Raw genomic sequence first — 12,224 nt, forward strand, 5'->3', positions numbered from 1 at the left:
TTAAGTTCTAATTGCCAATTTTCTCATAAAAAGATCCAAATCTAAAGAGATTTGTAAAAAAATATTTCTAAAAATATTGAGAGAAACAAGCCCGGCGAGATCGTTCGTAAAAATAATATATTTTAATATGCATAAGTAATCTACGATACTGGCTAGAGTTGAGGTAAACAGTAATCCAGTCTCTTTACAACTTTCACCATAAATCCTATATAATTCCGAAACGCTTCTACAACTGGGCAATCATAATTAGCATTTAATTCCAGTATCTTTGGGAGCTACAATTGTGCCTATGGGATGCGCCGGGTACCTGCTATTGTTGAATTCTCCGGAGGGCGAATATTGCGCGCGATGAGCGTCGGCCGCTGACGAACCACTCCGCCTATCGTAAAACACTCGTAGACATTCGCTCTAAAATCACCATCCACACATTTACAACGCGCTATCATTCTGTTTGTTTACCTCAATCGTTTACTAGCTTCGTCTACTGAATTAACAACTCAAGATAGACTAAAGACATCAGCACATTTAAATTTGAATAGGAGCCAAACAGCTGCCAGATTGACCCTCAAATTGCCTAATTCAATCACGCGTGAAGGTACCGACTGCTTTTAGACGTAATAAAAATACATTTTCTGACACGAATCTATCATTAGTTTCTATTGTTTGGTTTCGAGTTTGAAACTTTAAAGTCATTAGTGCAGCTGAGATTTAATTTTAGTGGTTGGTTAAAGTGCAGTGCTCGCCGAAAAGTAGTTGGATTGTTTTGAGGTCGAATCTGGGCTTAGAATGCGGAAGTCAGGAGTGCGTACAGCGTACGTCACCGTAACTGCGTGGAGTGTAGTAACCCGAATATACGAGGATGGTGGGTCGAGGTTCAATAATTGCAGGCCGTCAAGACTTTCACCTTCGGCGCGCGGCCGCCGATCCGCCAAGGCCGCCGAGGCACCGTTCACCGTAACTTCCGCAGCTCGTGGCCCGCGACTCTGCCTCGTCGCCCGCTCGCGCCCGCTCGTGCTCTCCAACGCGACGATTCGCTTTTGCAATCCGAATTTCGGAAAGCGCTATCAGTGCAACGGCCTCAGGCTCAAATAACGGTCGGGCACTTTTACGCAACGCTTTTCAAGGAAATGACCGTCGCACACTCTCATAAGTAGAACACTGCTGATAATGCACAAGAATTATCTTGCGATAACTTTTTTGGTGCATTTATGAGTGCACAAACTCTGCTCGGTACAGTTGACAAGGTCGGCTTTGTTAAACCAGGTTTGGGAGTTACACAAATTCGGTTCGACGGAGGCGCTGCACCTTTTGTTATTTCATTAGTTGGTTTAGCGGCCGCCGGGAGCGCGCGGCACGCGAGCGTCTGCCGACCCATATTTACTGTACGCGGAGTGTACCATCTCATTCCGCTCGTTAAATCGATGCTTTTAATAGAAATGATCGCGCGAGTCTCATTACATTTATACTTACAGAGTAAGCCACGTGTTAAATATTAGGTGGACAATTTGAACGACGGATATGTCATCGTCATTTCATATTTTGAGCCCACGTGTGACAAATTTCAGTAATTTAGGACTGGATATTTGAATTTGTAAGACTACATGAACGTCTAGATTGATCATGAACATCTGAACTGGTGTTTACGTTTAGAAAATAAATTAGCTTGTTGATTTAGGAAAAATTCTTCCAGCTCAGATGACGCTTCCTTCATCATGAGTCAACATCACTGCATTGTTAGTCACTTTACCGAAGTTCGCGAGGGTGGTCTAAAAAACCTCCGCAAACATAAAGACAACGACCGATAATTTTCGAGGTCAGGACAACAATACTGGACATGTTTCCCTCAGTGTTATCGTTATCACAAGAATGTATTGTGTCGCCGTGACGTAGCGCGATAACAATTACGTACCAAGTGCTTGTTATTAGTTAATTATTATTTTATCTATTTCGGGAATACATTTCAAAAAATTAACCTTATTTTCAGAAGGGGTCATCTTACTCATTACTAAATGGCTGTTAACCGATTAAGAATTTCCAAGGAAAATGTCTAAAAATAGCCTGCGTGTTTTTCTCAAAGAATTATGGTCAACGATTTCATTAAATTAGTGTGAAATAGCAAAGTAGTACTAGCAAGAGATACCATATGATTTGTTTGGAAATTTCCACAACACAAACAATACTCGTTGATCTTGCGATGTTTTTCAACATCGGCCGGCGCGCGGCGTCGCGTCGCTATAACTTGCTCGCTTATAAATACTGATATAAGGGCTTTAAAATGCACAATTATGTTTCGCAGTTTTACTCTTGTTCCTATACGCTGCTGCTCATAATAAACTAGTTTTTACGTCGCGTTCGCCGTGTGGTGTTCGATAAAAAGTTTGCTTGTACCTCTACGATGATGATGTCTCAAACAATATATGTCAGGCAGGAAACTTTCGTGTTCTTTGTTTAATTAACATTTAATTCATCTGAGATTAATTAATTGCAGTGTTGTCGTGAGTTGACCTACTTTTCGCGGAACGTTCGATTTTCATTACTAAATGTTTAACGAGGTGAAGTTATTGAGAAAAATACTATTGTTACGTTCCTATTTCACGCTTTACATCGATAAAGTAATCGTGTACGCAATTTATCGAGCGGTGATAAGATTTTCACAAGCGCGTCCAATGACCTTTACACGAGTAGCACCGATTCCGCAGCGCGCTCGGAACAGCTGTCCGTCATATCGTTTTAACGTATTCATGTACGCGGCTTTTGAAAATATTACGCATATTATGTTTTGCTTGTGATTCAATCGATTTTATTATCTAGTACGTAACATAATGAGAGATAGGTCTCTATTGATTTAGTAGATAATCCCCAAACAATGGTCAGAAAGTTCCAATGAATCAACCTTAAAGATAATCTGATAAAAGTTAACAGGATACCCCATACCAAAATGGTTTATGCAACTCTATCACCAATTACACGTAGTTAAAATATGACGAAGTTAAAATAAAACACAAGCTTCGCGTTTACAATTTAGCACAATACCTAGATTCCAAATTGCAAGATCTGAGAATACTTACAAAGATCAGAAGTTTGCGGTCCGATTACAAGAAACATACTATTAAAGGCTTAACTTGCCTTTGTCTTCATAACGCCACGTGTCGTCGTCACTCGAAAAAGTAAAACATCTTTCATAATTAACTACACCATCGGCAAAGAAATATTACAATAGATACAGAGCTAGTAGATCTTTTGTTACAACCTACCGCATGGCCTAATCTGCAAAACGAATTCTAAATATTCAAAAAGGGAACACGGATGTCTCCCTTACATATTCCCATGAGTAAACGAGACAGATGCAGGTGATTCAACAAAATAACTTTACAAAGGGGTGCAAGCAATATGCAGTCATCTGTCGTCTTAATGAAAGCGGATATTTGAGTGAAAAGACTCTACATAGAGTTCGACGTATTGTTGTCGATGTAGCAGGTGTGTACTCAGGTAAAATAAGTCATTTCAGGATTTCAAAGCTTGTTATAAGATAGTTTTAGGCTATTTATGGGTTTTGCAGATGCTAACCCTAAGGCTAATAGAGCTACCTTCACTGTAGTCCCATGACCTGTCCTTCGTAAGCCCGGTGCAACACCAGTTGGTTTGCTACGAGTTTTAGAGACAACTGCACATCAATCTAAACACTGTGGCATCTTAAACGGTTGTAATAGGAGCGATTTTTCAACAGAAATGTATTGTCTCAAGTGCTATCGACTCTACATCTTGCACACTATCTACAAAATTAAATGCTCTATCCCAACTAATATTATAAATGCGAAAGTAACTCTGTCTGTCTGTCTGTCTGTCTGTCTGTCTGTCTGTCTGTCTGTCTGTCTGTTACGCTTTCCCGCTTAAACCTCGCAACCGATTTTGATGAAATTTGGCATAGAGATAGTTTGAGTCCCGGGAAAGAACATACGATAGTTTTTATCCCGGTTTTTGAAACAGGGACGCGCGCGATAAAGTTTTTCTGTGACAGACAAAATTCCACGCGGGCGAAGCCGCGGGCAGAAAGCTAGTTACAAATAATGATGCGATTGCAGTTTTTTACGTTGATGTGCCGCTGTCAGATATTGTTTTCCCGTTCTCGGAGCTTTTTGAAACTTATGATAAAACCGTTTAGCAGTGTTTTGTTTATGTTATTTTGGGATCCAATGCTTATGTTTACCGCACTGGCGATCATTTGTTTTGGTGTGAAAATACCACGAAGCCACGGAAGTATAGTATGATTCACCTAAGTATGTATTGTATTTATAAGCACAATCATCATCCAGTTAAATGGTATCTTCTTATTATAATTAGTAAATGAATGAGGAATTATTTTATTTAATAGATTGGCAAGGATTCAGTAATAAAAAAGCAACTTAAAAATTTTCAGGAAAGTTTATTATTTATTACATAATGGATTTTGTTTCGAACTCTTTTTGTTGTAAGTAGATGAAATATTTTTAAATAGGATTATAGATAGGTAGTCAAGTCAATCTAGTTAAAACTAATTAACAAGTAAAGGCAGACTCTTTCAACAATCAAACGAAATGACTCGAGAAACGCTCACACAATGAATGCCTTTGAGATAATAAAGAGTAAATTGAATAGATGTCGTAATTCTTTAGTTTTTAGAAAGTTTATATTGGAAACGCTTTCACTCAAATCGTACGTACGACGTACGCTTCATTGATAAACACATTTCATAAGGATTAATAATAAACCTACCGTTAAAAATAAATTTCACCCAGATGCGACTTATTTAGACTCCGCTCTACAACGCGGCCAAAAGATAAAGCGAAATAGATTACAGAAACATTATCAATTACAAATATTTATTTAAACGCAAGCGTATGGATATCGGTACGTAAACTAATCGAGTAGCCATATAAACATTGTTGCGTCCCGTTTTGTCGAACGAAACAAAAAGAGTAGGTGTTTGGTGCCGATGTTGGCCGATGCCATCCGAAAATAGTCGAGCGCTCGCGGCACCAATACCTCAAGCTCGCTGACGACGCCCGAGCCCAGCAGCGCAGTCCTTGATTATTAAAAAAAAAGTCATTAAACGTGCAATTTTCGCAACATTGACCGATTTTGTACACTCCACTCTACTTTATCTATAAGTTTTCGGGCATAAACTTGCTATTTCAGCATCCAACGTGACTTTCACAGACAATAACCATAAATCAGAACCAATCACGTCTGCAAAATGTCAATGGGTATTTAAATTGTTGGGAGTGATTAAGACGGATCGACTGTGTACTCGAACAATTAATTGCGATGCACAATAAATATTAAAGCTGCCCATATTTATGTTATTAGTCATTTGTATTCCACAGCGGTTTCGAAGACAATGAAGGTTTACTTCAACTCTAATTTGTAGACGCGTCAGTTTTGAAAATGGTCGCGTTTACACAGGTTCAGTGACCCTCGATTCCAATTAGTTCACATTTAAAAATATTAGTCCGTGACGTAAGAGCTTACGGCACAATATTATGGGCGGGAGTGGCTCAAACATTGGAAACCTTATTTTTAGACATCAATGTCACTTTCAGGGATATTTGCCAAAGAGTCAGTGACTCTCCCAAATGCTATCTGAGAGAAATTGTTGAAGCGCTTGTCTCATTACACATAATTACACATACACAAGTTTTTCTATAAAAGAAAGCGTATCATTTACCTAATGTAGGTATTCTTTGTATTATCTTTGTTCCATGCAACAAAAGAGATATACAATCTATTTACATCAATTCGGTACCAACACGTGATTTGGTACATTTTCATAAATTAGATAAGATAATCTTGTTTAAACTGGATTTTTCTTTACTTTTTAAGTGTTATTTAAATACTAATAATTTTATCTAGCAAAGGCAGTCAAAAATGACTCTACCTTCAAATTCATTACTTAATTGATTCTTTTTAGATAATTACAATATAAAAAGTGCTACTTTAAATTGTTTGGGGGCAAATGCTCGAATATATATATATACTTTGTTTTTGTTTGCAAAACGAATTGATTAGATTGCCTTGTGTGTAAAAATACAGAGTCAAGCCTAAGTAGATAATAATAGTACAAATAAATAAGAATCGGGCGGCTTATCGCGGTTAAACAAATATTATGTATAACTTATATTAAACAAGTCACAATAGGAGTGTTATCAGTATAGTAAATTATTTTCTAAATATTATAAAATGCCATAATATTACGCGCACTGACCGTATTTCCCATTTTGTGACCTCAATTTTGATAGGCTTTTAATGACTAGTTAGAATTAAATACGACTGGTCAGTTTGATTATAATATCTTTTAAATAGCCATGTAACATTGTTTAGACTTATCACTTCGCTATTTAGCTCACATCTCTATTACATATGTATATGTATTACATAATTTATGTACCTCACTTGTAAATCAAGACGTGCAAAAAAGTTAACAAAGGCGTCAGAATTTTCTTTGCCCCTTCTTAGAATCAATTGAGGTACCTTCGTAATCGAAGTAGCTTAGTGATAGGGCAAGCTATATTTGGGACGGGAAAGGTCCTGTAGGGTATCTAAGCATTACTAATATACAGGGTGTAAAAAACGTATCCCGAAGACCTGTATACCTAAATAATATTGCAAAATATGTATTATTCGTGGGATATAATCCGTAATTTGTATTTGAAAGTGATTAAGGCTCGTTAAGTGCGTATTACATTAAACTACCACACAAAACATAATGTACGCTTGATATGATGTTTTGCGATCCTAGCCGAATGCTTGCGCTAAGTGAGCGTGGTACATTACATACTACATACGAGTAATTGCTTTGTTAAATTGGCATCAACAGCCCTTTACAGTCCACTGCTGGACTATGAGCCTCCTCCACTATAGTGGAGGGTTTTGCCATAATCCCCACGCTTGGCAGGCGGGTTGGAGATCGCAGTTTAAAAGATTGATGTTTTTCAGAGAGCGCTGCTGCCCGTTCTCTGTTTGATGTGTGGACCCTAAGTCGCCTCTTACGACACCCGCGGGAAGAGTAGGGGTTGGTGACAAATGTATTCTACTCTGCCGTCACCACACGGCATATCTAATCTAACTACTATGCCGTGTGGTGACGGCAGAGTAGTTAAATTGGCAAAACCACATAAAGCAAACTTGTCTAGTCGTGAACATTAATCGAAATCTGAATGAGTTATTTACTGACCTTTACATTAATTAAATACTAGCAAACTCGGCGAATCTGGTACTGCCTTTGTTCATGAGTAAAAAATTTAGGATTCTAATGGCTAAACAATCTTCAAATCGGTCCAGTAGTTTTGGAGCCTATTCAATACAAAAAAAAAATCAAATCTTTCCTCTTTATAATATTAGTATAGAAGTTTAGATTAGGTAAATATATTTATGTGTATGTATTATGTGTTTATTTGGTAATCTATACTTCTATACTAATATTATTAATGCGAAAGTAACTCTGTCTGTCTGTCTTGCTTTCACGCCTAAACCACTGAACCTATTTTGATGAAATTTGGCATAAAGATAGTTTGACTCCCGGGAAAGGACATAGGATAGTTTTTGTCCCGGTTTTTGAAACAGGGACGCGGGCGATAAAGATTTTCTGTGACAGACAAAATTCCACGCGGGTGAAGCCGCGGTCGGAAAGCTAGTAAATACATAAATAAACAGGTATTTACAAACAAAGTGAAGCTATTTTAGGTCTCAAAGTAATTTAAGCATCTCAAATTTACATTACGTGGAAGTCGTCAGCGTACGTATTTGGTAGTTTCCATTGAAACTGTATTCCACGTTCAAAAATTTTGTTCAAAAGGTTTTTCTACATAATTTTTATACTTTTATTACGAACAATTTCAAAGGGAAAATGACATAATTTTAGGATAGTCAGTTGAGTAATAATATTTGTACGAATAATGCATTTGAGACTCAATAAAGTGTTTTACTTTGTGTGTCCCATTTGGGAATCGCACCCAAATTTGTCAGCTTCTCTCACTCAGACATCGGGATCATTTTCTGTAATAATTATTTTAGTTACGAGTATGTTTCAAACGGAGTAACATTCGATCTGCCCTGACGAATGCAAGAGCAAGTACTCGAATACTAAGGCTGAGTTGCACCACCTTAACTTTGACCGTAACTATAACGATAACCGGTGTATTTTGTATTGAGTTTGACAGATTTTTGACGTTTGTCAAAGTTAAAGTAAGATGGTGCAACCCAGCCTTAGATAATAGTATCGGTAAGATAACGACATAATCAATAAAAACTTGACAGCTAATAGCAATGCGATGATTTTACAGATAATCGGAATAGCCATTTTTAGTTGAAAATTATACGAAAATTAACAAACGTCCTAATATTCCATTTTGCTAGGTTTTGTAAAGCTAAGTTGCTAGGTTTTGTATAATAATTGAATTTGTAATTAAATACAAAAAACAGTAATAGATTTTAAGTAATTAGAACGCTGTAATAGAGTTATTTGAAAGTTTTTTTCGTTTATCCTGAAAAAGTTATCATGATTGAGTATAATAATTGATTCATAAAAATAAAATTTAAGTGGATATGAAAGTGGCTCAAAAACCAATATTTCAGTTCGGTGTTTATTTTCTACGTAATTTATTTCAACGATTTTTATACAATTTTCCTTTATTCAAAAAGTACTTGTTCAACAATCCACCGTTCCCGTTTCAATGTTGGTAGCTTTTGTGTATATTTATTAATATTTGTAGAGTATGGAAAACCAGTTTATTTCAGATGTTTTCCAATAAAACTTTATATAGAGCCGCAGTCAACCGTTCACTACGATTTATACCAAACCATTGACTTTTTATTATTGTGATTTTGCCCGTGGTTTATAGTGTTTTAGAATCTAGAAATATTTAATTACATCTCGTTTTTATAAACGATATCAATATGGAGTATTTTCAGAACACTTGAAAAAAAAAATTTTTCTCTTTATAATTTGGCACCCCTACTTTAAACGTTTTTGTTTCATTTATCTTTCTGTGTGTACATATTTTAATAACCGCTAGTTTATTTGAACTTGTCGTAACTATTCCTATAACTGTCCCATTTTCGATAGAGTTTTAAATCAGAGAACTGAATGTTTTATCAGGAACCTGTGAAAGTAGCCCTTGATGCGTATGCAAAAAGCTATGTTCAAAGTCAAACAATTAATGGAAAATCCTATGAAATATAATGTAAATTTATACATTTACTTTGTGCGTTAAACTAAAGAAAAGAATCGTAAATATATTCTCGTATGTGAATCAGAGAAGTACTAAAGTCTAACTACGTAAGTAAGAAAGACAATTAATATTAATATAAGAATCACGTCAAAAAGCATGACTACCGTTCGTGATTTTCGCAGCCGTCTTAAAGGTCAAAGTTCAATGAAAACATGTACCTCGAATATTTGTTAAGTGTTCAACTACATTGTGTAGACTACGCCTACGTCTCTACATTAATGCCCGTATTCATAAACGATGCTTGCTTAAGTGAAGCAGCAAATCGAACGCAAAGCGTTGAATACAGCTCTGTGATTGGTTCGTGTGTCACCCTGTGCGTCCAAGCGCACTGTGAGACTTCATAGTAATATTTGTGAATCATCATCATCATCATCATTTCAGCCATAGGACGACCACTGCTGAACATAGGCCTCCCCTAATGCTTTCCACGTTGATCGATTGGTAGCAGCCTGCATCCAGCGCTTCCAGCTGCTACCTTTACGATGTCGTCAGTCCACCTTGTAGGCGGACGTCCCATATTTGTGAATACGGACATTAAATTATGGAACAGACAATAGCACGTCAAGCTTTACACTGCAGAATCTTACGCAGTTGTAATAAGTGTTAATTTGCAACAAAAATGTATGATCTAATGTGCTGTCGACTGTACCTATCTACTTAGAGACTCGGGAACTGAACAATAAATATGTATCAATACACCGATTAATCTATATGAAGCGAGATTTATTAATGGTTAATGAGGTAGGTCGCTGTTGTTTAGGAAAATCTTTCCTACATACTTCCCGAAATAGCCCGTAAGGGTCAATATTGTTTGTGTGTTGTGATTTTTGGTGATAAAAAGCTGAAATTGGTAAACCGTGCGGCTCCGGTTATTATGGTATACTTTTTAGACTTTCGTAGCAGCTAGATGCATGCTAGGCTTTAGTAATGAATTTAACTATCATAAGGCTCTTATTGTTTAATTTATTTCCCAAATCAACTACTAACCGTAATTAGTAAGATATTATAGCTTATATGTCCAATCTCTACCAAATCAGATCCGAAGATTTACACTGTATTTTAAAGAGCTTTTTTGTAATTGCTTTGTTACATCATCAATCAACTAATTGATTTAACGTTTAACGTCATAAAATACACGTAAGCTTTATTAACAAAAACAGTGCCTCGGTGTAACGAATAAATAATTGCTTAAGCAAAATGTAGTATTTAAAAAAACAATTGCAATCTAGCTCTAACTTTAAGGAAAGACAAAGAACTATTTCAAACGGAATTAAATATCAATCACAAAACGTTCAGTAAAAATGCAAAGTTTTCTATTATTAGGACAAATTATGATATTTCATCAAATATCCGATGTAATTGTCCAACAAAAATTGAGTTCGATTTGAATTGAAATCGTTTCAGTCCATTCTGCGCTGAGCGATCACAAAGTACGTTCTCACAGTGCCGCGGAAATATTAGCAGACCGCAAACTGAAATAAATCTTACCATCACTTTAACAAAGTCGACTATTGCGCTGCTGGAATTGACGGCAGAATTCTCACACGCTTATGTTTTTTCCTTCCAAGCGAAATTTAGCTATATGACAACAGATTAAGTTTCAAAATCCATCGCAGTTTTATCTCGGTATAAACTTATATTATTCAAACGGGCCCGTATATCGGTTTACAGCGTGTATCCTATGCTCCACAGTCTATGGGGTTTAGCAAAACGCTTCCATAGACAATTATTCATCTAGATGATATGAATCAACTATGCAGGTGGACATTTAGGTATTCAAGCTTGTCTTAATTATTCAAACAAACAACTCTACCTTGTGAATCTTTAATTTTCTTACCAAGCACCACAGTACGTAATACAAGTAACGTAATGCTGTATTTTGTAAAATAACGTGCACAGTAAGGCTGATTGCACCACCTAACTTTGACCGTAACTATAACGATAAATCGTTGTTTTTTGTACGGAGTTTGAGAGATTTTTGAGGTTTGTTAAACCAAAGTAAGCTGGTGCAACCCAGCCTAAGTGTAGTTGATACTCTAGTGCTCAAAGATTCACGGGTTATAAAATTAACTAATTAAGTTAATAAGTCTAGCTTGTCTTATTTCTTGTACATTATGTCATAATTTACTCAAACACTTACTAAATAATTTTAAGAATATTTTGGCATAATAATGGACCATGATTGAGTTTAGAAAGTTGTAACAAAGTAATAAAATAAAGTTACCATCGGACTACACAATACATACAATAACTTAGGGACATCTTTTAAACAATATACCCTAACAGTTTTATAGCACCGGTATAACTCAAACGCTTTTTTGTCCCTTTTTATCACAGTAGATTTAACTGTTTGACAGAGAGTGACAGAGCATTTACAATCTGAAAGGGTCTGTTATAAGTTTTTTTAAAAAGGGTTTATTTTATGAGTTTATTTTTTCTCTATCCTCTAAGTATCACCTGAATACAAGTAGGTTTACATGTTCTTTTATAGTTCAATCTTCTTGTAAGGAATATTCTAAATAGAATTCTTACTGAGTGAGAAGAATGAGGAATTTTACTGGGAATATACTTGACCTCCTGGACTCCTGGAAACTAAAAAATTTCATAATGGTATGGAGACTAGTAGAGACAGTACCTAAAGTATAAGTATTTACACCGTTTAGAGACTAGTAGAAACAGTGTACTGCTATTATTTGACTTCCAGCCAGCCAAATGTACTCTAAAGCTGGGTTGCATTATCTTACATTAACTTTAACAAACGTCTGTCAAACTCCATACAAAAAACACCGGTTGCGGTTACAGTTACTGGTAAAGTATCGTGGTGCAATTAAGCCTAAATAACATAGAAACTTGTCATGTGTAGAGTCTTGAATAAAGGAAAAAGTTAGTTTGTTTGTAAATAACGTACGTAAATAACGAATGTATTTTCGGGCACGGAAATCTCTATAATCAATGGAG

Source organism: Ostrinia furnacalis, unplaced genomic scaffold (genome assembly GCF_004193835.3).
Source record: "Ostrinia furnacalis isolate ACB-3 unplaced genomic scaffold, ASM419383v2 OfSCF6580, whole genome shotgun sequence".
NCBI classification, from domain to species: domain Eukaryota; kingdom Metazoa; phylum Arthropoda; class Insecta; order Lepidoptera; family Crambidae; genus Ostrinia; species Ostrinia furnacalis.